Here is a 27,384-nt window from a genome sequence, read left to right on the forward strand (position 1 = left end):
GCCCGCGCACCTCAACAAAGAGTAGGCCCCGCTCCCTGCAACTAGAGAAAGCCCACACACAGCAATGAAGACCCAACACAGCCGAAAATAAATAAATAAAATAAATATATTTATACGAATAAAAACCAGACAAAGACACCCAGAGTTAACCATACCCCAAATTTACTCCTCCCTCTATTAGCTACTTGACTCTTAGTCTTATTGTGGGCTTATGCTGGGGATGTGTGGGGAAGGGCTTTGAGGCAAACTTATGTGGAACACCCATATCCTAGTGAAATGGGATGACATATACAGCAAAAGCAGCCTTGAAGGAGAAGAAAAACATCACAGAGGGCAGTCTGAAGATGCACACGGATGAAGAAAGGGGCTTTCACGTAGAGTTATTTTTGATCATTTACATTTCATTTCTCTACATGTTAAGAAGTGGCCTTCTTGACATGTGGAGGCAGGGCAATAGTGGGTTTGCTTCGAGGAATACTGTTCCGATTTTACATGAGTTACGATCATTCTCAACAAACAGGCTGAGCTCTTTGCTGTTGGCTAAAGATCAGGGAGGCCAGACCTTCCCAGCAGGGTTGACCTGGGATAAACGGGTCCTTGGCACTTGCTGCATCAGTGGAGCAAAGTCAAAGTTGGGGGCACTTAGAGATGATATGTTTCTCCAAAGTCAGGGTGTATCGTATATCAGAGAAGCAGGAGAAGGTAGTGGTGTTTTTTAGGCACAGCATTCTCCACTGTTGATTGGTTACACTCTTAGAATTAGCCATGTTCTATGCCAGTTTCTGCCAAGCATATACAATATCACCATGGAAGTGAAGTGAGTCACTAGTATTTTGTACCTAAGGGACATATAGTTAAGTAACGGGAACCTTGAACCTCATCCCTTGATCTAAGTAGAGCTTCAGTAATAGAAGTCTGCCTCTAGATGCAGTTACATAACTCTGCTGCTTGAACCTCTTCGCGTGTGATTATTTTGTTAATCCAAGACATCACCATGGTTACCTCCTCAACTTGGACGTTACATAGAGCTCTGTATGGCAAAGGTGCTATATAACATGTCTTAAACTCTGGGTTCCAGCACTGATTGAATTTTTAGGAAAAATAAAACTGAAAGTTTATATCTCTGCTAAATTTTTATGTTGAAACCTAACCCCCAATGTGACAGTGTTTGGAGATGGGGATGGGGGTCTTTGGGAGATGATTAGGTCATGAGGGTGGAGTCCTCATGAATGGGATTAATGCTCTTATAAAAGAGACCCCAGCAAGTTCCCTTGCCCCTTCCATCATTGAGGAAACTGCAAAAAGACAGCCATCTATGAACCAGGAAGCAGACTCTCTCTCACCAGACACTTAATCTGCTGGCATCTTGATCTTGGACTTCCAGCCTGTAGAACTGTGAGAAATAAGTTTCTGTTTTTTATTAAAAAAATAAAAAAGAAAACTTGAGGAAGCATCTGAGACAGAGAGGAGAGAGAGAGAGAGAGAGAGAGAGGACAAGCGATGGCAACAACAAAAGAAAGTAGAGTAAGAATCAGCACCAGGTAGTTCTCAGTTTATAGACTGAATAGATCCAATCAGACAACTCAATGGAGCCAAGTCACTTAGGGATTTAGGAACATTCCAGGGTTTCTTTATCAATTGGGCCAAACATACAAATTCTTTCCACTTAAGTAAACTGTGCTTATCCGAAGGCTCTGAAAGGCAAGTCAGATTTCTTCCACTTAAGGAGATATACCTCATATTTGGTATATTTCTCTAGTTACATAAATGTTTACTGAAATTCCTTCCAGGATTATGGGTTGAAAACTTGGAGAGACCCTTTATTACGTGACAATTTGCTCCTCCAAAGATAGAAAACTTTACTTGAGATTTAAATTCCTGACCAAAAATGCCTGCAAGAGATAAGGATAGATATATACACTGAAACCACAAATACTAGAGCTATGGTAGGTGGTTTTGGGGAAAGGTTATGGACTGGGAGGAAATGTTTGAGATACTAGAAAATGCACTGTAATGCATTAACTTCCAGCCCCAACTTTTATTCAGTCTTTCTCGGTATATCAACATAATAAACTGTGGTAGGCTTTAAATAAGCCCATTTTGTATTCATTCTTGGTTGAGAAGGCCCTGAGGTTGAGGAAGGGAAAGGAGAAACTCCAAGTCCTCTTTCTATGAAACTTGGAGTGGGAGAGAACTACGGGAGTGATCAGGTACCACATTTCAGACAAAGTCACAGCCTCACCGTTTAGCTCTCTCCTAGGCAGAGGGAGGGATACTCTCCGAACAGAGTGAAGGGTAAACGAAGGGATGAGGGAGATTGGATAAGGTGAAGAGGGGACAGTTTTCATAGAGCATCACTCTGTCTCCTCCATATTGGGCATCATGATTACTATGGATTCCTTCACTATTACCAGTCACACCCAGGACATGGTCAGATGACCGAATATTTGAGTGTGGACCAAAGCAAAGATAGGGTGCGTCAGTCTAAAGACTCACCTATTAGTATATAACTCAACGTGTAACTCTCAAATCTCCATGTGAAACACAGAAAAACAATAAATAAATTGCTGTGGGTGTGTTTTAAATGAGATAGTACAGAGCGATACAAGGCACTCCTTTTTAATAATTGGCAAGCCAAAGTGATAAGTAGTGGCCACCACCAAGAAATGGACGAAGATGAGACTCATGGATCAATGTGCATAGAGAGTCTGGGGTCATGACTCACATACCTTGACAAAACCCCTGAATTTTCTAAGTGTATTAGAAAAGGGCTCCAATTCTAATAACAAGGCATTTCTGGATCCCGTGTCATAGAGTCGGCCATATTTGCCGCTGGGAACATATTATAATCGGAGATTACTTTTCTTTAAAAAACTTTGTAATCATATTGTGCCTATTTCTACTAGGCTTTACTAAAACTGAAAATGTAACAGTTTTAAACTTCTATAATCACTTAATATATTGAAATGACTTTGGAGGCTCTATTAAGTGTTTGCTAGTAAACCATTCATTCTGATGGTACAAAAGGCTCTGATCTGCTGGAGAGAGAACATGAGACACACCACTTCACCATAAATCAGTGTAAAGCAAATGTGCTGGCTCTAACAAGGCGGGTTAATTATTAAATTCACAAGTTTTTTTTTTTTAAAGACTTGGTTGTTCCAAATACATTTTAAAAGTTTTTCAGAGGCCTGTGAATTAATATCTTCTTCCCCTCCATCCATGTTCACTCTGGTCATCAAAAACCTCCCAAAGCATTCCCCTGACCTTAAAACTGGACTTTTCAAATAGCCTTTAGTCCCCACTCTCAGGGTGAATCAATGAATGAGTGAATAAAAATACTGAAAATTCAAACGTAGTAGCTCTATTTTGAGCAAAGTCAAAAGAACAGCTGAGAAACATGTCCTGCCTCTAAAGGCATAATCCTTCGTTTTCTTGTTGCCATCTTGTCATCACTATAGCTGAGTTGGAGCTAGAGCTGGAGACCTGCTCTGGTCATCTAGTCCTTGGAAGATTCAATGGGAGAATACACTTTATAAGGACAAGATTTCAGAAATCCTGATGTATTAACCTGTATTTAGGGTGTGATTTTGTTATAAGGAGCAGCAGTGCTTTCTAAGAGATGCAGTTTCTGCCCACTAGGCCTTGATGATTTAGTCTTTTAAAATGAAATATGTCAAATACACAAAACATGTAATGATTAAAAAATTAATTGTCTTCTAAAGCCTTAAGAGCCATTTATAATTTTATTGAGGTTGCAAAATAACAAAGCAACTTTTAATTATCTCTGCCCATGGGAAAAATCAATAGCTACCTTTCAATTTCTTTTTAGACAATGATGTAAACTTGACAATATAAATACTAATAAGCAGAGAAATACAAAAGAATGATAACCATATAGGGGGAAGACAGAGAAAGAAGGGTCACTAGTGGATTCTCTACAAACTGAGCAGTGAGCTCTAGCACTCATTTCCATTTGGCAAGAGTGTTTTTTTGTTAAATCCTTGACCATATATATAGAGTCGTATATATAGGCTCATACTCTTTGGAGGGTTAGCATGGATGCAAAGTGGCTTTTCAAAAATACAGTCTAGCTAGAGCAAAAGAGCCACCCGGCTTACTCAGCTTTTCTGATTAAGATATTATGATGAACAGCATTCAGCACTTTGGTTGCCCACTCTGTCCACATCCCAGGCAGCATATCTTATCTCTGGCTTGCATTCTTTGTTTGCATCCTTGTCCTGTTATAGAAGAACGGATCCTTATATTTCCTTGGTTATTAAATAACTCAATATTTTTAAAGGTTTCAACAAATTGAGACAAATATGTCAGTGGACCCTGTGTCCTCTGTACTTTGATGCTGTGCTATGCTGGTCATTTGAATATGCAAGACAGCAGGAGGTTGCCTCTTGGCATCCATCTCTGTGACAATCATTTCATCTACTCCAAAGTATTGTCTAAAAGAGAGTTGGTTACACGTGGACATTTAAGGATGTGGTCTCATTGTACAAAACTGAACAATATTTTCAACTTCCAATGCTTTATAAACAATATATGTGTAGATAGCTGACCTTGCAAGAGGTGATATCTCAGCGAGCTTTATGCTGACTTTATTTCACATGCAGGATAGTACACATCCTGATTTGTACCTTAGGAAGACATGTTTCAGGGGCAGCAGAAAATGCAGGTAAATGTTCCCTCTCAGAACAGAATGCTGTGCTGGTATCTGCCCATCTTGGGTAGATGCCCAAGGCTGAAGTTCCTTTTGTAATTATTTTTAAACTGCTTCAAATCCCCAACCTCCCATCATCCCCATATATAGCAAGTTCTTAATGGTGCTGTTTCACAAGAAATCCATGCTTGTGACGCCGTGTGTATTTGTGAGCGTGTTAGCAAAGGAAAGGAATATATAAAGACAAGAGAAACAACTTATTTTAAAAGATCTTTATTTGTTCTGAAACTATATTTGGATATAAATAGAAGTAATACATCAATCTATTTTTCTTCCAGTCAAAATGAATCATTCTTCCCTGTTGTTTATTGTACTTTGTTAAACCTCTGCTATACTTACTATCTTAGTCGGATTTGAAATAGTGTTGTGTGTGTGTCTTTCTTTCCAGCTCACTGAACAGTGATTCCTTGGGAAGCAGGGACCAGATTGTGTGTTTCCCCCTCTGCACCTGTGGACTACTATGGACTACTGTGGACTACTATGGACTACTATGGACTACCAGCTGCTCGGTAAGACCATTTCATTTTGTTTCTCTATGAAGGGCTGCACTCAGGAAACTGAGATCAGAGCCACGGTGGGAAACTTTTTGTGTTTTGAGACATTTTTGTGTTCACAATGTAAATGAAACAACATTGTTGCAGCGGTCCTTTCACTCTCTGAGAACACATCAGAGAGGCATTTGATTTCTCTTCTAAACCCATGGTGACGCTCATCTCACAGGCACACCAGATGCCGCCGTCAGCAGGTGGACCCTGCAATGGCCACGGCCCCAGAATGGATTGCACAGGCCGAGGCTGTGGATGGAGGTGGAGGTGGGAGTGGAGAGGTAGAAACAGGTAAGGAGGAGGGCAGCCAAGGTGTTAGTGTTCCTAATACTAACTCTTTCATTGTTGTGTCGAGCGGGGCTGCTGGGAATTGTTCCATAAATTCTAGTTTGTGAAATGGCTGGATGCAATGTTATATGGTAAACAAACAAACACATCTCATATGCTGAAGAGTCTTTAAGAAGTAATGTCTGGGGAATTCAACTACTCTCTTTAGAAGAGGGTCAACAGTGATTTGAAGTGTGGGGATATTTTCAAATCTGCACACCGTAGCCAGGCATCAAGAGTATGTGCTATAAGCTGTGACAAAAGCAAACCCCATCTGGAGATCGCACTGGTCATCCCTTTTGAGTGGAGCCCAGAGGCGGGAAACCTTCTGAGCCAAACTTTCTCTGGAGTCTGCTCAGAACTCACTGTGGAGTGCTTTGGTGTTTCACTTCCTCACATGGGTAGTGCTACGGGTCATCCTGATTCTTCGCCCCCTCCCCCCAAATGATAGCTCCCTGGAGCCATTAAGTGAAGCAGGGAAAGCCCACAGTGCAGTCAATCCAGGCTGCACTAGCATCCCGTGGGGAGCTTAAAACCCTGCACGCTGATGCCTGAGTTCTACCCCCAAGAGTTCTGATGAACTGGTCTGGGGTGGGGCCTGGACATCTGTATTTTGGAAAAGCAATGCAGGTGATAATAACAGAGCTAAGGGGTCCAAGGTTGAGAAGCTCTATGCCAGAGGATTAAGAAGAACAGCACAAGCTCAAGCGCGTTGGTACAGCCGAGTGGGGCAGTGCAGACAGCAGTGCTGGGGCATCTGTAGCACCACCACAGACACCCCAACAGCAACAGAGGCAAAGACAGAGGAGCCACGCTGGGCTGGGAGAATGCCAGAAAAGGAAGAGACCGCGCTCCTATCCTAGCTCCGCCAGGCACTGAAGCATGCAATCACGCCAGCAGTGCACGCCACGCTCCCGGCACAGGGCTGGGGACCGTGCACACTGAGTGAACAAGACTCAGTCTGTGCCTTTGAGCAGGACAGACGGACGTTACAGGTGCACGACGGGAGTACGCAGGGGACGCAAAGTTGGGAGTGTCATTCCACCTGGGGCGGGAGCTGTGTGACAGGAAGGCAAAGCATTATCCTCGAGTCCATCAGGTGGCTTGGGTGATCGGGTGTAGGGTGTGACAAGGTGATGATGGTGGTGGCCCGGGGGGTTGGTCTGGAGGCAGGAAGAACAGCTTGGTGTGGCGACAGAACTGCAAGCACTTAGCATAACGAGGCTGGAGGGGTGTCAGGGCCAGGTGAGAAAGGGCCTGAGTGTCCCCTTAAGAAGCACCAGGTTTCCCAGTGTGCAGAGGGACCACAGAAAAGGAATTCAGCAAGGGAGTCACGTGGTCAGGGTTTCGTTCTGGAGAAATCATTCCGGTAGATCATTCTGGCAGCAGGATGGCACTGGGGGCACCGTGATGGGAAGTTCGGGGAGCAGCTGCAGTTGTCCGAACGAGAGAAAGCTAGTGTCTGAATAAAAGCAGGCACTGAAGGTCAGAGAGGAGGGAGATGGTCGGAGAGAAGATACCGAGCCCTTCCCTTTCCTAAGTGGCTCATCAACTCCTCACATCGTCCTGATGGCCAAGGTGCCTGTAAGTACACTTAATGCAATAAGCAAGGAACGGCAAAATGTTCTTCCTCCTCGTTTAATGGTCTTAACGTTCATGAGTTAATCACTAAAAATGTACATAGAGCACAATCCCTACCCTCCACCAGTTATATCCCAGGATATTATCATAGGCCACACTCCTAAATACCCAGTCACCCAGACAAAAGAATGCTATCCCCTCTCTGAAAAGCAAGCATTGATTGGGTCAGATACAATATGGGGTCAGTTAGGATTAGATATTTCCTGCAAAAATCCACACAGGATATATAGAGTGCTGGATTAATTTCACTGCAGTGGTTGAGAGTCCGCCTGCCGATGCCGGGGACACGGGTTCGTGCTCCAGTCCGGGAAGATCCCACATGCCGTGGAGCGGCTGGGCCCGTGAGCCATGGCTGCTGAGCCTGCGTGTCCAGAGCCTGTGCTCCGCAACAGGAGAGGCCACAATGGTGAGAGGCCCGCGTACCGCAAAAGCAAAAAACAAAAGCAAACAAAAGAAAACTATGGCTTGATTCTCTGAGTTGTTGTTTCCTCTCCAGGGGAAGGAGCAGTCAAGGTTGTATCAGCGGGATATCATTTCAGGAAAATCTTTCAATTTCGCAGCAGAAAAGATGTAGAAAAAAAAATGCTAGAGGGTATATAGGATATCTCTCATTTAGCAAGATAAAAGCCAGCCTGCTATATGGAAAATAACACATTCTGAGGACTGCAAGGGACAGCACTGGATTTGGGTGATGGCTGTGAAAGGATGCGTTATCCTGGTGGTGTTGTTCATGGCAGGAGAAGTGGCAATGACTGGGTATTGAGCACAGACCTGGGAACCTGAGATGGGCTGATGGGCCCATCTAATGATTCATTCCATTAGACCACAATCTCGGTTTCTCTGCTTGTAAAAGTTATGTGGTACTTGCTTAGGAATAAACTTATGGACTATAGAATTAGAAATGAAAAATATTTTTATCAAGTTTCTCCCAACCCCTTAACTTTTAGGGATCTACTGTTCCCTTTGTAAACCAGAAATGGTGGAATGAAGAAGTGCTGTGATTTTAATAGTACTTGTCTTTACCAACAATGTTAATTTCTCTCTAAGGAGCTGGGCAGTTTACATTGTATATATGTTTCCTGACTACAGTCTGTAAGCGGACCATTCAAACTGTTAGACTAAATTCATTACATTGTTGGAAATTTCCAACCAATCCATCATTCAGTAACCTTAGCTGGGTGGGTTCTTAATTTCCTGATCTTACACCACACCCTGAATACAGATCTAATGAGGGAATGAATGTAGCAATTCTTTTATTTGATTTAAAGCTTTTGTTTTGATTTCCCTTGCAAGAGAAAATATTTTATCATACAGTGGAAACAAGTGATAACAATTTTGAGAGGGACAAGCTTAACACACAGAATATAGACTTCCTGTGTTCATGTAGGGGAGATAGAAGTAGCTGAAGGTATGATTTCTAATGATAGCCTGGTTTGATTTGTGACCTGACTGCATCAGTGGCAGTTCAAAGAGTGGTTTCCAGCACTTTGCATCAATACAGTAACTCTGGGATCTTGAAAAACTCACATTTGCCATCTAGGACAGGAAAAGTCGAAGAATATGGGTACCCCTAAGCTAAGTATATTCATCGTAAAAAATGAGTTGGCTCATTGCAGCGTTGTTTGCAATAGGAAAAATTGGAAACAAAATATTTTAAATGGTTAAACAATGGTGTATTCATTCAATCCAATGTTATTCAGTATTTAAAAACTGAAGAAGTTTGAGGTATTGACTTAGAAAAATGTCCATGTTGTAGGGAGTGGGAGTAACTACAGAATGATATGCAAATCATAATTTTACCTTGGTGAAAACAAATAACTCGATCTACGTATATACTGTATGTTAGTACACATACACAGACATGTATATGTCTACAAGGTGTGGCAGTGTGGTATGTGCATGTGTGTAAGGATGAGTAACTGTGGAAATGGAACATGGGAAGACAGGCATTGCATGTTTTTCTTTATTAATTTTTAAAATTTTTTACACAGTTTTATTTTTTATTGAACTATATTATAGTTAACATACAATATTATGTTAGTTACACGTGTACCACAAGTGATTTGACGTTACATACACAAAAAAATGATCTCTACAATGTCTAATAACCATCTGTCCCCATCAAAATTATTACAGTATTATTGATGATATTCCTTATGCTGTATAATACTGCCCATGACATTTACCTTCTAGCATGTTTTCTTTTCCTTCTTATATCATTGAAGAACTATATATATATATATATATAAAACAATAAACATCTAATGAAAACACTACCAACCCAATAGATGTGTTTCATCAAATTAAATGTGTTATATTTTAAAACCACCATCAAGTTAAGACCTTTTATTTAAGGCCACTATGAAAACATAACGTGTTTCTGAGTCAAGTCAGAAAGCCTGGCAATGATGACTTGCTGTTTTTAAGATCTTTGTGCTTGTAACTCCAGTTATCTTTAATCATTTAAAGGAATATACCTCAGCATTCTATCTGGGTGGTCTAGAGATTGAAGTAATGTATTGTAGCAGTCTGGAATAACTGTTATCAGGCAATCAGGGTTTTGCAGACTATTACATTCTAAGCATGTTTTCATTGCCCTGTGTAAATATTTTGATGATTGCCTATGTGCACTAATAACATTTTGCATAACAAAGAATAACAGGTGCAGTGGAAAGGGAATCAAGTTCGAGGATACATTTTTAATATATCGTGTGTGTCTTGACTTTTCTAAATGTATAGTAATAATAATAGCAGCTATCGTGGTGTAATTAGTTGCTATGGATAACCTATGACAATGAAAACCTTCTTTTGGGGACTTCCCTGGTGGTCCAGTGGTTAAGACTGTGCTTCCACTGCAGGGGACATGGGTTCCATCTCTGGTGATCAGGGAACTAAGATCCTGCATACTGTGCTGCGTGGCTAAAAAACTAAAAAAATAAAGAAGAACAAAAGAAACCTTCTTTTGGAGTAAAGTAAGAAATCTCCCCAGATGAGTTCAGAAGATCATGGAGAGGCACTCTGATCAAAACCTCTGCTTCCCAGGGGTGCAGCCCTCTTACAGCCTGGGGTGATCATTCCCTGGGCTTTGTTGAGCCTGCGTGATTAATGGGCAGGAAGAAGTAAGGATAGTGTCAGGAAAACACAAACTCAGGTTTGTCCATCCAATGATCAGAGGCAATGATAACAAGCGCTTGAGTCCACCACCACCCACGCAGATGGAGGAGATGTGAGCACTGGCTAATTTAGAAAGGATGAATAACGCCTGCCGTCAGCCAGGGCCAGAGGACGAGGCAAACTCTTTGTGGGAGGTAGAATTTTTTTCCTTTTAATGGATATATTTGGAAATCTAGTTTAACGTGCACTTGTGCTTAGAAGAAAAACTGTCAAACGGCTTTCCTACTGTGATCAAGTTTTTTGGAATTCAAGGAAGGTGAATTCCCCCTCCCTCCAGAATTGTCCGAGGGAGACAATTTCCTATAAGATATGTAAACCAAACCCATATATTTCATGCTATTCTCATCATGTGAAGTCAGCCTGAAAATAGAATTTAAAGAAAAATCAAGACTAATACAAAAAGGTACAATCCAAAGTCCTTTTCAGCTGTCTTGGCCTTAAAATCGTGGGCAGAAAGCAGCGTCTCTGTTGTAAAATGGAATAAAAATTGCTGGAAAATTAATACAATAATACTTCTGTGAATATCTACAGAGAAAAAAAATCCAAATTCATTCATCCAACATAAATTAAATACATTGGTTCTCCCTCCCCCAACTTTTGAGGTTACTTTTGGGGATGTTCATTTTACATAGTTTTATGAACATGAGATTAATGTAGCTTTCTTTCTTTCTTTCTTTCTTTTTTTTTTTTTGCGGTACGCGGGCCTCACACTGTTGTGGCCTCTCCCGTTGCGGAGCACAGGCTCCGGATGCGCAGGCTCAGTGGCCATGACTCACGGGCCCAGCCGCTCCGCAGCATGTGGGATCTTCCCGGACCGGGGCACGAACCCGTGTCCCCTGCATCGGCAGGCGGACTGTCAACTACTGCGCCACCAGGGAAGCCCCTAATGTAGCTTTCTGATGAGATGCAGGCTTATGGTTCTCTCTCTGTCTCTGTCTCTCCCTCTCTGTTTCTCTCACTCTTTCTCTCTCTCTTTCTTGGTATAAATCACTTCGTCTCAGTTACCCTAAATAAGAACTTTTTAATCTTCTCAAACACTAATTTTTAAATCCTAGTCTGAAACCAACTGAAAAGCTGACACTTTAAAAATACCTATCAATCTAATCTCTCTCCCTATATAATTCTAGTTCATCTACACTGGAGAGTGCAAGGCAAGTTATTAAACACGAGTATTTTATTCATTCACTGAATCCTCTCTTATAATAGACATGAATGTTCTATTTCATGGCTTTCATTACTAGGTTCATAGGCTTTTATAATTGTTTAATAAAATTTTAAAGTGTAACACAGTTTGCTGTAAAAAAATACCCCATATTTCTCCTGACTGTTGGGTTATGGATCCTTAGCTCTTATTTGGACCACTCTCACCCTTCAACATTCCTGTATTATTGGTGAAACAAGAGTAATGAAAACTCCAACAAGAAGATAAAATGGCAAACAGCATATCAGTGGCTGACTAAGAACACAGCACTACACATAGATTACATATTGAATTAATGGGGACAAGTACTCAGGGTTTTTGGATTTCGGTTCTATGGAGTGTGCACTCAGTTACGCCAAGTTCAGTGAGGCTGAAAGAGAAGTCAGTTTCAGGGGAACTAAATCATCTCTGTAATAAAGAGAGCAAGTAGTATGTACCCATTTGGCAGGGAAGGTTACTATTAGTACATTTCATGGATTTAAGAGAAATCTATTAATAAAACACTATGTTTCAGGCAAGTGAGGGCTTACAAAGTGAGTATGACATAGGCATTTTCCCCAAGCTGTTAACATCAAAAGAGGGAGACAGACTTCTGAATATCTTATCATAACACAACATAATCCGTGCTACAATCAAGGTCAAATTGACGGATGGAGAGAGAAAATAATTCATCTTAAATTTATAAAACTTTTCCATTTTCAAAAACAGGATTCCTTCTTAGTCCAGCATATGTTAAATTTTTGGATAAAGTATATTTTTTAAAATGTTACTTTAATGCAATTTTTACTGGTAAGAAAATATGGGAATTCCTTGAAGGCCAGTAAAACATGTACAGGGGTATAGAAGTTGACTTTTGTGGGGTTATTGGCATGAAACTTACAGTTTTTAAACACACATGGGACATTTTTGGAAGTCAACTGGATACATTTGGCCTTAAAGATCTCAATTTTTTTGGAAAGATTTGTAATATACCTATCACATTTTCTTACTATAATGCAATAAAAAGATCACTGAAAATGTTCTATACACTCAGAAATTTTAAAACACACTTCTAAACCAGTCAAGGAAGAATTAATTAATAGAAATTAGGCAATTCTTAGAAATGAATAATAAATAAAATACTATATGTCAAAACTTGTGGGATGTAGTAAGAATGCTGAGAGATAAATTTGTAGCCTTAAATGCTTATTTTAACAAAAGAGAAATGCAAAAACAAAAAACAAATTGAGCTAAGCATCCAATTTAAGAAATCAGAGGGAAGAACAAACTCACTTAATAACCCAAAGAAAGTTGAAGAGACAGAAATAAATGAAACAGAAATCAAAGATACAAATGAGAATATCAAAAAAGTCTGCTTTTAAAAGAGTAATAAAAATGGCAACTTCTGTCAGGCTTTGTCAAGGAAAAAAAAAAGAAAAGAACGTTACTATACACGTAACATTACACGATTAGATAAGTGAGAGAAGACAAGTTTATGCCCCCAAATTTAAAAACTTATAAGAAATAGATGTGTTCCTAGGAAAATAAAAATGATCAGAACTGACTCAAATAAAATAAAACCTGACATGTGCTATCACCATGAAAGGAATTGAATAAAAATTTAAAATCTTTCTGTGAGCAAAATCCTAGGCCCAGAGTATTTTCATTGATGAGTTCAAGGTGTTAGTAATTCCAAACGTAAACTCTTTCAGAGAAGAGAAAAAGATGAAGCACTCCTCAACTCATTTTTTAAGTCCATTACAACCTTGATACCAAAACCAGACAAGAATGGTATGAGAAAAGAAACTTGTTAAAAGAAATTATTAAACATAGAGGCAATATTCTGAAACAAAATACCAGCTACCAAAATGTAGCCATCGATTAGAAAAAAGTCACAGCCAAGCTAACAAATCTGGAGCCAACTTAGTTAGCAGGTTAAGGGGGAGTGGGAGGGGAGAGAGGAACATGGTTACTTTTACAGTCGTAGAACAAACATTTGATAAAATTACACACCTAATCATGATTTAACAAGTAAGGAAATGCAGCTTCTGGCAACAGGAAGATCATCAGTACCTTAACTGGAAGAAGTGAATCTAAAAAATTGTATTTATTTTTCAGAGATCTGGAAGGTAACTAAAAATGAGCTTTCTCCCTCTATAGAAAGATGAGGAAAGGCTGTTAATATTTAAACCATTTTTTTGCCCCATTACATATATAAACGTGTGTGTATGTTTGTACAGATATAAATATACACAACCACACAGAGATTTATTGCAGAGTAGTTAAGAAGGTGAGTTCTGGAGGAAAATTGCTAAATTAAAATCCTAGGATTGTATGTTTTGGGGCCAATTTTCTAACCTCCCTGTGCCTCAGTTTTCTCATCTGTAAAATGGGTGAGGAAAACACCTCATTGGTTTGTTGTGAGAGTTAAATAAATAAATACCTGTGAAGCATATAGGAAAATGCCTGACAGATTGTAAGCACTCAGTATAAGTATTAGTGGCTATGGTGATTTTCTTTTTTGGTACTAAAATGTTTCCTTTATATTTTTTCTGTATTTTCCAAATTTTCTACAATATTTTACTTTTGTAAAAAGAGCTATTTTAAACACACACACAGACACACACACCTATACTGCTCACATACACCCCCTGCAAAAGCCCTTTGATCTGAGTTGCCTCAGATGCTTCCCTGGAAGGTTGAGTTGTGGCGAAACATCACTTCTGAGAGCTCTGCCCTCACCCGTCAGGGCACCTCAAAGTTCACTGTTTCTCCTAAGACAGGATGGTTGAAGCATTGCTCTGACCACGTGTTATCAACCCCGTGACAGTCCACTGTGAGCCCTGGTGACTCCGGAGGCAAAGGAAAGGCTCTTTCTGATCATGCTGAGACAAAGATAAAGCAGAATCACCCATGGGACTTCCTAATCAAGGATGTTCACACTCTGCCCCTGAAGACTGTGATTTGGCAGGTCAGAGGGTACTTGCAGATTTCTGACGCTGATGGGCACCAGGGTTGTGATCAGCTGCTTTATCCCGTTTTCACTCAACCTTTCCCCACATCCTGACACAGGCAACCCTGGGCTGGTGGGTTTGAATGGTATGCAGCACTTCCCAATGAATTTTAATTAATTTTCAGAATTGTTCAGGAAATATTCTAGATTAGAAAAAGGGGATGTGAAGGAGAAACTAACAACATTCTCAGAAGTTTAAATTTTCATACAGGAAGACAGAAGTAAACATATAGGATAATTACAGAGCATAATAAGAGGCCTTAAAGGAGAAAATAAATGGGGCGATATGGCAGAGTGATGGGAGAGGGGGCTTGAGGCAGGTGCCCAGGGACGGCTGTGCTGAGCAGGGGATGTTATAGTGGAGAGTTTGAGATGAGAGGGACTAGGTTATGCTCAGAAGAGCAGTGAATGTTTTCTAGGCAGAGGCAACAGCTACTGCAACAGGAAAGAACTCTGCATGTTCTAGTTTGGTGTCTGGAATATCACGTGTAAGAGGAGATGCTGGGGAGGTCAGTGCATGGAGACTTGTTCAGATCGAGGACTTTAGGTTTTATTCTAAGTGCAGTAGAAGAGCACAGGCTCTTCAATGGAGTATGGTGGAGGTGATGTAGGAAATTGATGTTTTCAAAGATTACACTGGTTTATATATGGAGATAGATTGGTGGAAAATAATAGCAGAAGCAAGGAAGCTTTCGGGGGACTCTTGCAATAACCTAGGTGAGAGATGATGACAGCTTGGATTTGGGAGGTAGCAGAGGGATGGCGAGGGGTGAATCAAGTTGGGGTCTCTTTGGAGGTAGATGGCACCTAGGGTATTTGTGGCAGATTCATGGTTCTGATTGGCTATATGACAGTTGGAGATCAGGCCATTGGGTCAAAAGCCGCTGCAGGGCCTCCTTCCTATGAAGGTAAATGGAGAGAATGCTGACTGGTCTCACAGGTTCAAAATCCAAGTTCCCATTTGTCCTTTTGGACCATTAGAGTAGTTACTCTGCGGCTATTGTAAATGCCTTACTGTGTCAAAAGGGTGAGATGCTGTTTTTGCTGAGGGATCAGTTTTGAGCTGCAGAATTCCATATTCTGGGCAACATTTGGCACTCACTCAATACTCCTCCTATGTCAGAGGTGGAATAAGTCTAGGCTTCAGTCCTAAGAGTACCAAGATGTAGGGCAGGCCCCAGGCATCTAGTTCCATGCTGCACCGAGGAGTCCCTGAGGAGTTCCAACCTCATCTGAACCTTTGGGACCTCCCTCTTGAGAGGACCAGAGCTAACCTGCTTCTCGGAGGCTGATTTTGAGCTGGAGCCAGTCCAAGTGCACGACGGCGTCCTCCCGTTCTCTACACTCTTACTCAACGTGACTGTGGTCTCCGTGAGTTCACCCCAGCCCTGCTCAGCCCCTGGGCCGTCTTCAGAGAGTCTAAGGCCGCTCATGAATTGGGGGATGGGATGGGAAGGAAAGTGTTACTTGCTAGCTATTGTGGACAAAAGCAGAAGTGGAGTTAGCAAATGCCTTACTTCCCCATTTCCTATCATGAGAAAATGGTGAGATGTTGCAAAACCCACAATTCTCAGATAGGTTATGTACGTGTGACGTGGTGGACCATTCCCAAATACACAGCTTAAAGAAAATATAAATAAACCAGTGTGTAAGTCAAATGACACACTGATTGCCCTCAGCATGAGGAAAGATTTTTTTTTTTTCTTTTTCTTTTTTTTTTTTTGCGGTACGCGGGCCTCTCACTGTCGTGGCCTCTCCCGTTGCGGAACACAGGCTCCGGACGCGCAGGCTCAGCGGCCATGGCTCACGGGCCTAGCCGCTCCGCGGCATGTGGGATCTTCCCGGACCGGGGCACGAACCCGCGTCCCCTGCATTGGCAGGCGGACTCTCAACCACTGCACCACCAGGGAAGCCCGAGGAGAGATTTTTGTACGCATATTAGCTACAGGTAACAAGGGTGCTCCCAAGAGTATGATCCAAATTCTTTATCTCATCCCCAAACAAATTTTATAAAGGACTTGGACCCTTATGCTTACGGCACTGTGTGAGGGGTCAGGAGTAAATTTAGAAGCAATTTGAAGACACGAGAGCTTGAAAATAGCGAACAGTGATATGGATATAAATGCAGTAAGAGTGGTAAATATTGTGTCAAGAAATTATTTGGTTCTCTTGAAAAATACGTTTCAAAACAATACATCGAACATGAACCATTTAATTGAAAACTGAAAAAACTGTGTGTTTCATTAAATCTAAGAAGCTATCAAGTGTAAGTCAGCTCAGTTTCAGAAATGTTAATATGTGAGCACATACACATTTTAAAGTCAATAAAGGTTTTTATAAGTGCTTTTTATAATTGTTTTTGAATACATGTTTTTAAAGGCAGAAAGAGTGTCAGAACAATATATTCTAAAATGTTAACGGAGAAATATTATACTTTAAAATGTTCAAAATATACCGCTGAGGGAGGGGAGTGGGATGGGATAAAGGACCCTATATATTATTCTATACACTTTTACATTATTTGAACTTTTTATAATGAGTATGTATTGAGAGAATGTTTGTGTGTGTATAAATGACACTGATTCGTATGGGTAAAGCTACATGTAAATTTGCCGGTCAAAAAATTTTGTGTGTGGAGCAAATAGGCTAATAGATCCTGATTTTATTAAGCATGGCAAATGCTCACATAATTCAGGGAAGGTCAAAGAAATTTTCTGTTTGTGCTGCAACTGCACATTCCTACCTGCTGTGAAATAAACCCAGCCTTCCTGCCAGGGTCTGTTGATTCAGCTTTGCCGTCTGGAGCAGTCTAGCATTCACAGCCTGAATGGAATAATGCTGCTTTGGTCAGAGGCTCTGCCGGGAGCAAAGTTTGCGGTAGGTGGTGTTAATTACATTCTTTCCATAAAATAGCAGGGCTCTAAGCATGGAGCTGGGTAGAAACTGTGGAGCACATGTGGCGGCCGAGATTTAGTATATAGGCAAAGGTTTGTGGGCGAGAACAGCAGGCAGGCAAGGCCATAAAGTCAGGGAAGTGGCTGCCTCATTATTCATGAGTCCTGTTGCTTCTGAGAACATTCTGTACCATGTGCACCGTAGGCTTAGGGCACATTCCAAAGCCATTTTTTATTATCGTTTAGAATCTCATTTTCAGAGTAGGTAGATAAATAAGCTGATAGTTAAACATTTGTAAAGCAATACATTCCAACAGAATCTACCCGTTGACCATGGGACCAAAGGACATCACAGTGCTTTAGAGTCAGTGCAGAAAGCAACCTTCTCAGGTCTACTGGAAAAGAATATTCATTCATTCATTCATTCAAGAAATGACTTATTGAGTGCCTTTCATGTGCTGGAAATACACACTGATGAAAACGGAGAAGCTCTTGCCCTTGTAGAGTTTACATTCTGGTGAAGGTGACAGATAATGAACAAACAAGACAGAAATAATTACAGACAGAGGTGACAGTGCTATGAGGAGCATGAACAGAGTGACATGACAGAGAGTAAGTGGCAGTGAGAGTGGGTGAGGGGTTCTTCACACGGTTTAGGGTGCAAACGAGGCCCTGCTGGGGAGGCATCACTGGAATGTATTGCTGAAGGCTGCAAAGGTAGCAGTAGAAGCTTCAAGAAGAATCCCTCCCTGAGCATCAGGAGACTTGAGTCTAGGTGGGCAATATGTTCCTCAAGGAGCCGCCTGGCCGTGAATCTAAAAAAATCACAAATCTGTTAACTGAAGAAGAAGAATTTTTATGTGAAAATACTTTATAAACTGTAAAGAATTTTATAACATTACTTCCATTCAATGTTCATAACAGCTCTTCTAAGTAGGTCGGATAAGGATTAAAATTATTCGGATGCTGGCAAGTCCAGCTACATAATTTGCAGTGCCTGGTGCAAAATAAAAAAGCGGGACCTCCTGTTCAAAAATGATTAAGAATTTCAAGGTGGCAACAGCAGAGCTTTAAACCATGAAACTTCTGAGCACAGGGCCCTGTGTGACTGAACAGGTTGCCTGCTAGTGAAGGGTTGCCCTGGACACTTTGCTATCATCAGATTTGGTGGTGAAGGGGAGGGGAGGGGGTAATTTTTTGCTACATTTATATCCAGGGTACATATGTTTGCAAAATACTAAATTGTCAAATACTAGTTTTTATTAATGTAACTGTACCATTGAGCTTATGCCAAGAAATCTGGTCTGTTTCTTCATTTGGTATTTTCTACCCTTTTCTTTCAATAATTTAAATGTCTGAGAGAATGGTCAGAGGGCCAATATCTTTTCCAAAAATCTGTAGCAGCTGAGTTGTTTAGATGTAAGTTGTCTTGAGAAAAACGACTTTTGTGCCGTAAAGAGATCTTGGTTTGCAATAAGAATTCCTGACTGTGAGTCCTGCTTCTGCCATTTAATGTTTATGTGATCCTGAGTAAACTGCCTAGTCTCACTGAACTTTAGTTTCTTCTGCAAAATGGAAGAAATTTCCCTTTACAAATGAGTCCAAATTGCTGGTAAGGAGTCAGTGAGATCATGCTTGCTGACCTGCAATGCGTGGCTCATAGAGAAAATGATCCTTCCGTGGTTTTCTGCTTGAAGGCCAAAAAGGGCTGACAGTCAGCTGGCTAATTGTTAATGGGAGGTGTCATTTCTTTTTTCTTTTTTTTTTTTTTTTGCGGTACGCAGGCCTCTCACTGTCGTGGCCTCTCCCGTTGCGGAGCACAGGCTCCGGATGCGCAGGCTCAGCGGCCATGGCTCACGGGCCCAGCCGCTCCGCGGCATGTGGGATCTTCCCGGATTGGGGCACGAACCCGTGTCCCCTGCATCGGCAGGCGGACTCTCAACCACTGCGCCACCAGGGAAGCCCCATGGGAGGTGTCATTTCTGATTGGGGGCATGTGTTCCTTGCTGTTTATTAAATATTTTGAACATCATCCTTGTATGATAGGATGTGTGCCATACTGATTTGCAGAAGAATGGTAAGTTTATAATTTTATTTAGTGTATTAATAATATCTCAATGGGAAGACATGCAATTTTTGAAAATTGAGGTCAAATTCACATGACATAAAGTTAACTATTTTCAAGTGAACAACTCAGTGGCTGTTAGTACATTTATAATCTCATCTAATCGTCATCTTTATCTAGTTCCCAAGCATCTTCATCACCTTCAAAGGAAACCTGGTACTCATTAGCAGTCACTCCCCCATTTCTCCTTCCCCTTAGCCCCTGGCTACCATTAATATGTTTTCTGTTTCTATGGACTTACCTATTCTGGACGTTTTGTATAAATGGAGCCACACAATATGTGGCCTTTTGTGTCTAGTTTCTTTCACTTAGCGTGTGTTTTCAAGGTTCACCGTATTGTAGTGTGTATCAGTATTCACTTCTTTTTATGACTGAATAACATTCGACTCTGCATATATGCCACGGTTTGCTTATCCGTTTATCTGTTGTTGGACATTGGGCTTTTTCCATGTTTTAGTTACTGTGAATAGTGCTGCTATGAAAATGCAAGTGCATGTATTGATTTCAATACCTGTTTTCAGTTCTTTAGGTACCTACCTAGGAGTGAAAGTGCTGGGTCATATGGTAATTCTATGTTTAACTTTTTGAGGAACAAATCATGCAATTTAAAGCCAAATAGGTAATCAAACAGACTATTTATTATAAAATATAATAATAGAAAGAAAACACTTCCATTCCTTTTCTTGCTTTTCTATCCCAGATGCTGGTTCTTAAACTACTGCTACCATGAGACTGACCAAAATCGAGGACTTGGATTCCAGAGCCCCTGCTTTGGACCGAGAGACCTCCCAGCTAAGAGCTAGAATTCATAAGAATGTGTTAGATCTCAGTGGTAGAACATATGAGCCAAATTGCATTTCGTGTCTCCATCTTCCTCTGTCTATTATGTAAGCCTGTTGCTTTTAACAACACCTGAGTCAGTCTAGTGACGAGAACTATTAGCCAAGGTTAATTATCTTCACTGAAATGTGAGTGAATGAAGGGAAGTGAGTCATATGCACTAAAGTGATTTTATGGCAGTCTACGAGAGAAGGGTAAATCAAATGTTCAAATCTAAACTACTGGGAACATGTGAGTGGGGCTCAATCATATGTATGAGTGGATATATATTTTACAGCACACGCCTGTAGATCCTTAAGGTGACTGTCCCACTGCTGTGGTCAGACTGTTCTCTTCCTGGAGACCTAGCGGTGACCTCTCCAAACCCATCAAGTGAAGCCCAGGACACCTCACATGGGGACCACCCATATTGGGCAAAAAGAAAACAGAAGGGGAAAAAAGAGAGCGGCAAAGTCACATTTCTTCTTCAGAGTTTCATCAAGAGCTAGCTCTCATCCTGCAATTGGTTATTTCCCCTAAAATTCATACATTTTAACAAATTTTAGCATAGCAGCCTAAGGAAAGTAGCACGCAGGGAGTACATGGGAATGAAATGACCAAAGAGAAAGGACGGTGTTTCTCCAGCCCCATCACCACCAATGTGTGTATCACAGATGCATTTTTGCTGTCTCAGCCTAGATGCTCTCATGCCTTCTTCACCTATTTGTTATTCATTTATTTAGTTAATGATTTGATTTCTAAGTCTGCCCCAGGCACTATTTTAAGTGTTCTCTGCAATATATGCATGACTCAGAGTGAAATCTGCTCTCAGTAAGCTTGTGGGTAGAAGAAAATGTTGGGCGTGGAAGCCTCCAGCCTTAACATGGTAGAAGGGTTGTAGGGGAGGGGTTAGAACATGGACTGTGGTTCCAGCTCACCTTGATTTGAATCCTGTTCTACCTTGGCAGAGTGACCTCCTGTCTCTGTCCCTTAGATCCCCATCTATAAAGTGAGGATGATACTAAGACGTATCACACGGGCTTGTTTTGAGGAAAGCACTGGAACAGTGTTGGCACTAGGTAAATGCTACAAAAAAATAAGTGACAAATACACTAACAGAGAAATGACTGAAGTGCCCTGGGATTCAGAGGCAGACATGTGCTGGGAGACTAAGAAGGCTAAGGGCAGAGACTGCATTTGATCTAGGCCTTGGAGGCTCAGCTGAATTCTCTATCTGATGTTCTTGATTTACCTGTCCATCTGAGTCAGTGCTCTCAGCATTAGATAAGCAGAACTTTGCCCAAATTTCTCTGTGCATATCTATTAACATGTAATATATACATGGCTCTTAAAACATGCTTGCTGAGGGCACTGAGAAAGCAAATTTTTTCTTACATAAGAGTTAGTTATTTGTCCTTCAAATAATCAGACCACTATTTGCTTGACTTTGAGTTAGTCATCTCACCTCTCTGGGACTCAGTTACCCCATTTGGAGTAGTAAAGGTCTAGACTCAGGAAGCACTATGGCTTTTAAAACAACTAACTCTAACTATTATGACTATTAACAATATTGTTGTGAGTTTTAGCCTTGTACCTCATTCACATTGTTTATGAAGAGTTCACTACAAATCTTGTAAGCCCTGGGCCTGAGTTTTTTAGTGATTGATTTCTCTATGAAGTTTTATATTACAGAATCTCCAAAGGAGCTTTCCAAAACCATAAGACTGCCAAAATTTTATTTGACCAACAAAATTGACAATGTTTATGCCCATATTTATAACTTCCATCCTTATCTACCCCACCCCTCTCTCTGTCTGTTTTCCCTCATTTTACCTAGTTAAGGAAAACCAGCTGCTTACTACTGCAATAAGGTCAGTGTTCTTCCTACAAATATGGAAATCTCTAGAAGGAATAGAGTTGTTTGTTTTTTTTTAGTTTGTGATCTAATTTCAATTAGACCCACTACCTATTTTCACTCTGCTTTGGTTTATTCATGCTTGTTATAGACCCACATACTGTATTGCCCAAGAGAACATAGAATTTTGGTTTGTTTTCTGTGGGCTAGAATCTCTTTGGAGTGTAATGGTTTCCTATAGTCAAGATAGTTAACAGAATCCGCTGAACCTAGTTTAAGAAAAAGGGACTTAATTCAAGAAATGGGAAGTCAGAAGCAGGTTCTAGACTGAACTTTCAGGAACCACCACTGAATTGGCCTACCTAAGTAGCTGCTGCCTTTAAAAGAAGAAGGAAGGAAATTTCAAAAACCTGAAGTTGTAACTGCTAGCTCTGGGAACAGTCCACTATGCTGTAATGTGCATCATCAATATGGATGCCCCCCTCTCCCCATTCCCTGACTCTCAACACCCACAGAACTAGGAACCAGACCTGGGACCTGTACTAGTTTTCTACAGTTGCTGTAACAAAGTGTCACAAACTGTTTGGCTTGAGCAACAGAAAGGTATTGTGTCACAGTTCTGACAGCTAGGAGTCCAAGAGCAAGTTGTTAGCAGTGCTGGCTCCTCCTGAGAGCTGTGAGAGAGAATCTGTGCCATGTCTCTCTCCTAATTTTTGGTGATTCGCCAGCAACTTTTGACATTCCTTGGCTTGTAGATACATCAGTCTGATCTTTACTTTCATGTTCTCATGTGTCTGTCTCTGTGCCCAATTTCCCCCTTTTATAAGGGCACTAATCATATTGGATTGGATGCACCCTAATGACCTCATCTTAATTGATTATCTGCAAAAACCCTATTTCCATATAAAGGTCACATTCACAGGTACTGGCGGTTAGGATTTCCACATTTTTCAGGAACACAATTCAACCTATAACAAGACCTCTGCAACTATTGTTGTAGAAAAGACAAGAAAACCAAATGCCACCACTGCAATGATGCTACTAGAAGTAGCCCAGGTGGCAGAATGGCCTCTGCCTTCCAAATCCTGGGTGCTTAGGTTTGTTTGGTGGAAGTTCAACCTTGGAAGGAGCTAGAGCTGTAAGGGAATCTGGCAAATGACAAAAGGTCTGTAGCTCTTCAGCCTCTGGGATGCTAAGTGGGGTGAAATGGAGATGGATGGGCTACGGTAGAGTTGGATGAGCCGATCTGCATTACCTTCCACTTAGGGAAGTGGAGACCTGTAAGAGACACTGTGTAGACTAATGAGGTAATGAGTGATGGAGCTAAACAATATCATCGTTCGTTAGTAGTGAGTCACTACTTTCAGTCCCAGGACACGATTTATTAAATCTCTTTTTCAACTACTACAAGCTATTTATTCTTGGACTGGAAATTGTAAGTATTTAAAAAGGCAAGTGATTTATTTTCTTCTGACCAGCAGGATTATCTTTAGGCCCAATATCTTTGAAACCTGTCAGAGCCTAGGGGGCATGTAGTATATAAGTACAAAGGAAAGAACAAGGAACAAAGGAAAACTTTGACTTATGCTGGGCTGGTTAATAATGTCTACCCACCTGTTCTTCTCAGTTAGAAATCTTAGGGACATCTTCATGCTTCCCTTTCTCTCACATCCTAACCCAATTTTTTCACTGCCGAATCCTAGAAATTTTGCCCTAAAATGAATTTCAAATTTGACCGTCCCACTTCATTCCTGTGGCCACTCTCTGAATTGAGTCCCTCACCGCCTCCAGATGGATGTCTGCAGTAACATAGTATTCCCACCTCTATATTCTTTTCCATTCCTTCTTTCATGGTATTGTCAGAGTTATTCTTCCTAAAAAGAATCTATGTCCAACCCATTTTTCAAGTCACTGCTCTCCTAATGATTGTTATTAATAGCTATAGTAGAAGCAACAAACTTGTTCTTTTGATTTTGTAATTTTCTCAAACTTTTCCATGAGCTACTTTTTTTTTTTTTTTTTTTTTTTTTTGCGGTACACGGGCCTCTCACTGTTGTGGCCTCTCCCGTTGCGGAGCACAGGCTCCGGATGCGCAGGCTCAGTGGCCATGGCTCACGGGACCAGCCGCTCCGCGGCATGTGGGATCTTCCTGGACCGGGGCACGAACCCGTGTCCCCTGCATCGGCAGGCAGACTCTCAACCACTGCGCCACCAGGGAAGCCCTACATTATATTTTTAACTGTTTGCTTGATAGCTCCTGCTGGATATCCTATGAGTGTCTCAAGCCCTGAAGTGACATGCTCTGAACTGAATTATCATCTACTAATCTCCTCTCTGGAGGTCAGGGTGCTAGCATGGTAGAGCTCTTGTGAAGGTCCTCTTCCGGGTTGCAGATGGCTGACTTCTCCCTTCTTCCTTCTTCCACCTAGCACATGGTGGAAGGTGCTAGGGAGCTCTGTGGGGTCTCTTTTATAAAAACACTGATCCCATTCACGAAAGCTCCACCCTTGTGACCTAATCACTTCCCAAATGCCCCACCTCCTAATACCATAGTATTGGGCATAGGATTTCAATATGTGAGTTTTGGGGGGACACAAACATTCAGACCATAGCAATAACATTGTAAGCCTATCCCAAAGGCTGGAAGCTTGAGGAGACCACAGGAGCTCCAGTTCACCTTGACCTGGCATCCTGTCATCTAGCATCTTTTCTAAAATCTGTATTCTTGTGTGAATCTCAGTGTAATGTGGCAAACACTCGTCCCCTTGTACTTGCTGGTCTAAATCTTTTTCTTCTTTTCTTCCAAAGCCCATACCCTCTCCCCCGTCTTCCAGATATCATTGTGAAAATTACCCCTTCAAACTAGACCAGCTTCTTTGCAATCTTGAGAGTTTCACTTTAGAATAAACTGATGACATTGGTCTGTGTTGATTATAAAAAAAAACACAGGTAGTAGATGCAGGGCCTTAAGTTTTATTTAGCCCAGAAAACCAAGGGAAGGATTCAGAATCTGCTTGTGTATATGTCCATGAGAATGCACATATCCTTGAGAAATGTGGAAAAACAAGCCCAGTTCCTATTAATTGCCCCTGGTTTGGTTTTATTGTTTGGAATAGCATCTATATGTAATTTTTCATAACTAAGAAATATGAATTATTTTATTACCTGGTTGCATAACATGCAGTAAAATAAGAAAAAAAAACCAAAACTGCAGGCTAATCTTTTTGGTCTTTACTTTCAAGGCTTCATTATGCATGTATTCAAGGACTGAGTCCTCAAAGGATCATTATTCTGATCTCTTGCTCACAGACAGCATGACCTTAAAAAGAAAAAGCTGAATTAAATTCTCTAGCTACTGAATGTGAGATGTCTTTTTAATTTTTTTCCTTCCCTTTTCTTTTCTTTTCCCTCCCTCCCTCTCTTTCTCTCCCTCTCTCTCCCTCTTTTTTTTTTTTTTCGGTACTCGGGCCTCTCACTGTTGTGGCCTCTCCTGTTGCGGAGCACAGGCTCCAGACGCGCAGGCTCAGCGGCCATGGCTCACGGGCCCAGCCGCTCCTCGGCATGTGGGATCTTCCTGGTCCGGGGCACGAACCCATGTCCCCTGCATCGGCAGGCGGACTCTCAACCACTGTGCCACTAGGGAAGCCCTTTCTTTCTTTCTTCCTTTCTTCCTTCCTTCCTTCCTTCCTTCCTTCCTTTCTTTCTTTCCTTCCTTCCTTCCTTCTTTCTTTCTTTTTCTCTCTTTCTCTCTCCCTCTTTCTTTCTTTCTTTCTTCTTTTATTCTTTTCTTTTCTTTTCTTTTCTTTTCTTTCCTTACTGGTGTCAGTGTCCAGACCACCATTCTTAAATTATAAGGCGTGTGATATGAACTTAAAACGTTCCTTGTAATTCTAGTTCATTTTCTTTACATGGTATCAGTAAAGATGGAAAGCCTTTATACTCTCGTAAGATAATAAATCATAAGTTTAAAGAATGATAATAATTTTTATCTACCTGAAGTTAGAAGAAAGAACGGAATTTGCAGTCCAACATGCATTTCAGGCCATGGTTTAGAGGTTTTTATCATACTCCCCCCATCTCCACTTGCTGACATTCTACTTTTTTCAGCCTGTTTCAAACGCCTCAGTCTTCACAAAGGCTTTCCTGGTCCCAGGTAACCAGCCACGATTGCTTTCTTTTCCCACCCTTTTCAGGTCTTTGTTTTGCTGTTATCACACTTTGATATTTTAGTCTGTATTGTAGTTACTGGGGGCACACGTGGTATAAAAGGGACTCTGGAGGTGGGCAGATGGAAGCTCAACTGTGTTTATGTCTCCTGGGCTGTGTGGCTCAGATATGTTGCCTCCCTCGCCGAGTCTCAGTCTCCTCGTCTTTAAAATGAGGCTAAGAGTAGCTGTTTTGCAGAACTACCGTGAGAGTTAGAGAGAATGCCCTGCTGGGAGCCCTCCCCGCGCCTGTGAGGGGTAGCGGTGGAGAGCCCGGCCTAACCTGAAGCAGCAGCACATTTGCCTCTCCTCTAAGGCACCGACTCTGTCCTCTTCTGTGGATACTTTGCAGAGGCTGGAAGCACCTGGAACACAGGTGCTGGAAGAATCTTTGTGGAATTGGGAAAAACTGGTCTTTTCTCCAAAAAAACATTATTCCAGCTTTTCCTATAACTCCTTTTTTCTTTTTTTAACTAGACATTTATTTATTATGGCTTTGTGTCTTGAGCAGCGTTGTTAATTATATTCTGAAATTTGAATATTTGGGATCATGAAATCAGATGATCAGTATCTTTTATAAGATACTTAAAAGTAAATCAAATCTGCAGATAGTTAGAAGCAGAATGTGTATGGTATGGTATGTATGACTATGTGTGGGTAGTTACCCAGAATTGGGAGAAAGTTTGCTGTCCCTTAGTCCGCAGGGTCTGCGTCTGCAGGCCGATGGCCTCTGAAACAGCCATGCAGAAGAGAGTCTTGTAAACAAACTGTATAAAAGAATTTAAACTTTTCAGTGCTCGTCCTACATGAAGATGAAGCCTCATCTACATAAATATGGGTTTCCCTGACTGTATATTTTCCCTGGGTATCTTTT

At 41.2% G+C, this 27,384-nt stretch overlaps 1 long non-coding RNA gene across 1 annotated transcript in view; it reads left to right on the top strand.

Annotated features, from left to right (window-relative positions):
- Window positions 1–27,384, top strand: part of LOC137204966 (uncharacterized) — a 91,028-nt gene that overhangs the window by 17,459 nt on the left and 46,185 nt on the right. The window contains exon 2 of the long non-coding RNA XR_010933931.1: window positions 5,121–5,241. This is a non-coding gene — a long non-coding RNA (uncharacterized lncRNA). The remainder of the gene's footprint in view (window positions 1–5,120; window positions 5,242–27,384) is intronic.

Source organism: Pseudorca crassidens, chromosome 13, assembly GCF_039906515.1.
Source record: "Pseudorca crassidens isolate mPseCra1 chromosome 13, mPseCra1.hap1, whole genome shotgun sequence".
Lineage (NCBI taxonomy): Eukaryota > Metazoa > Chordata > Mammalia > Artiodactyla > Delphinidae > Pseudorca > Pseudorca crassidens.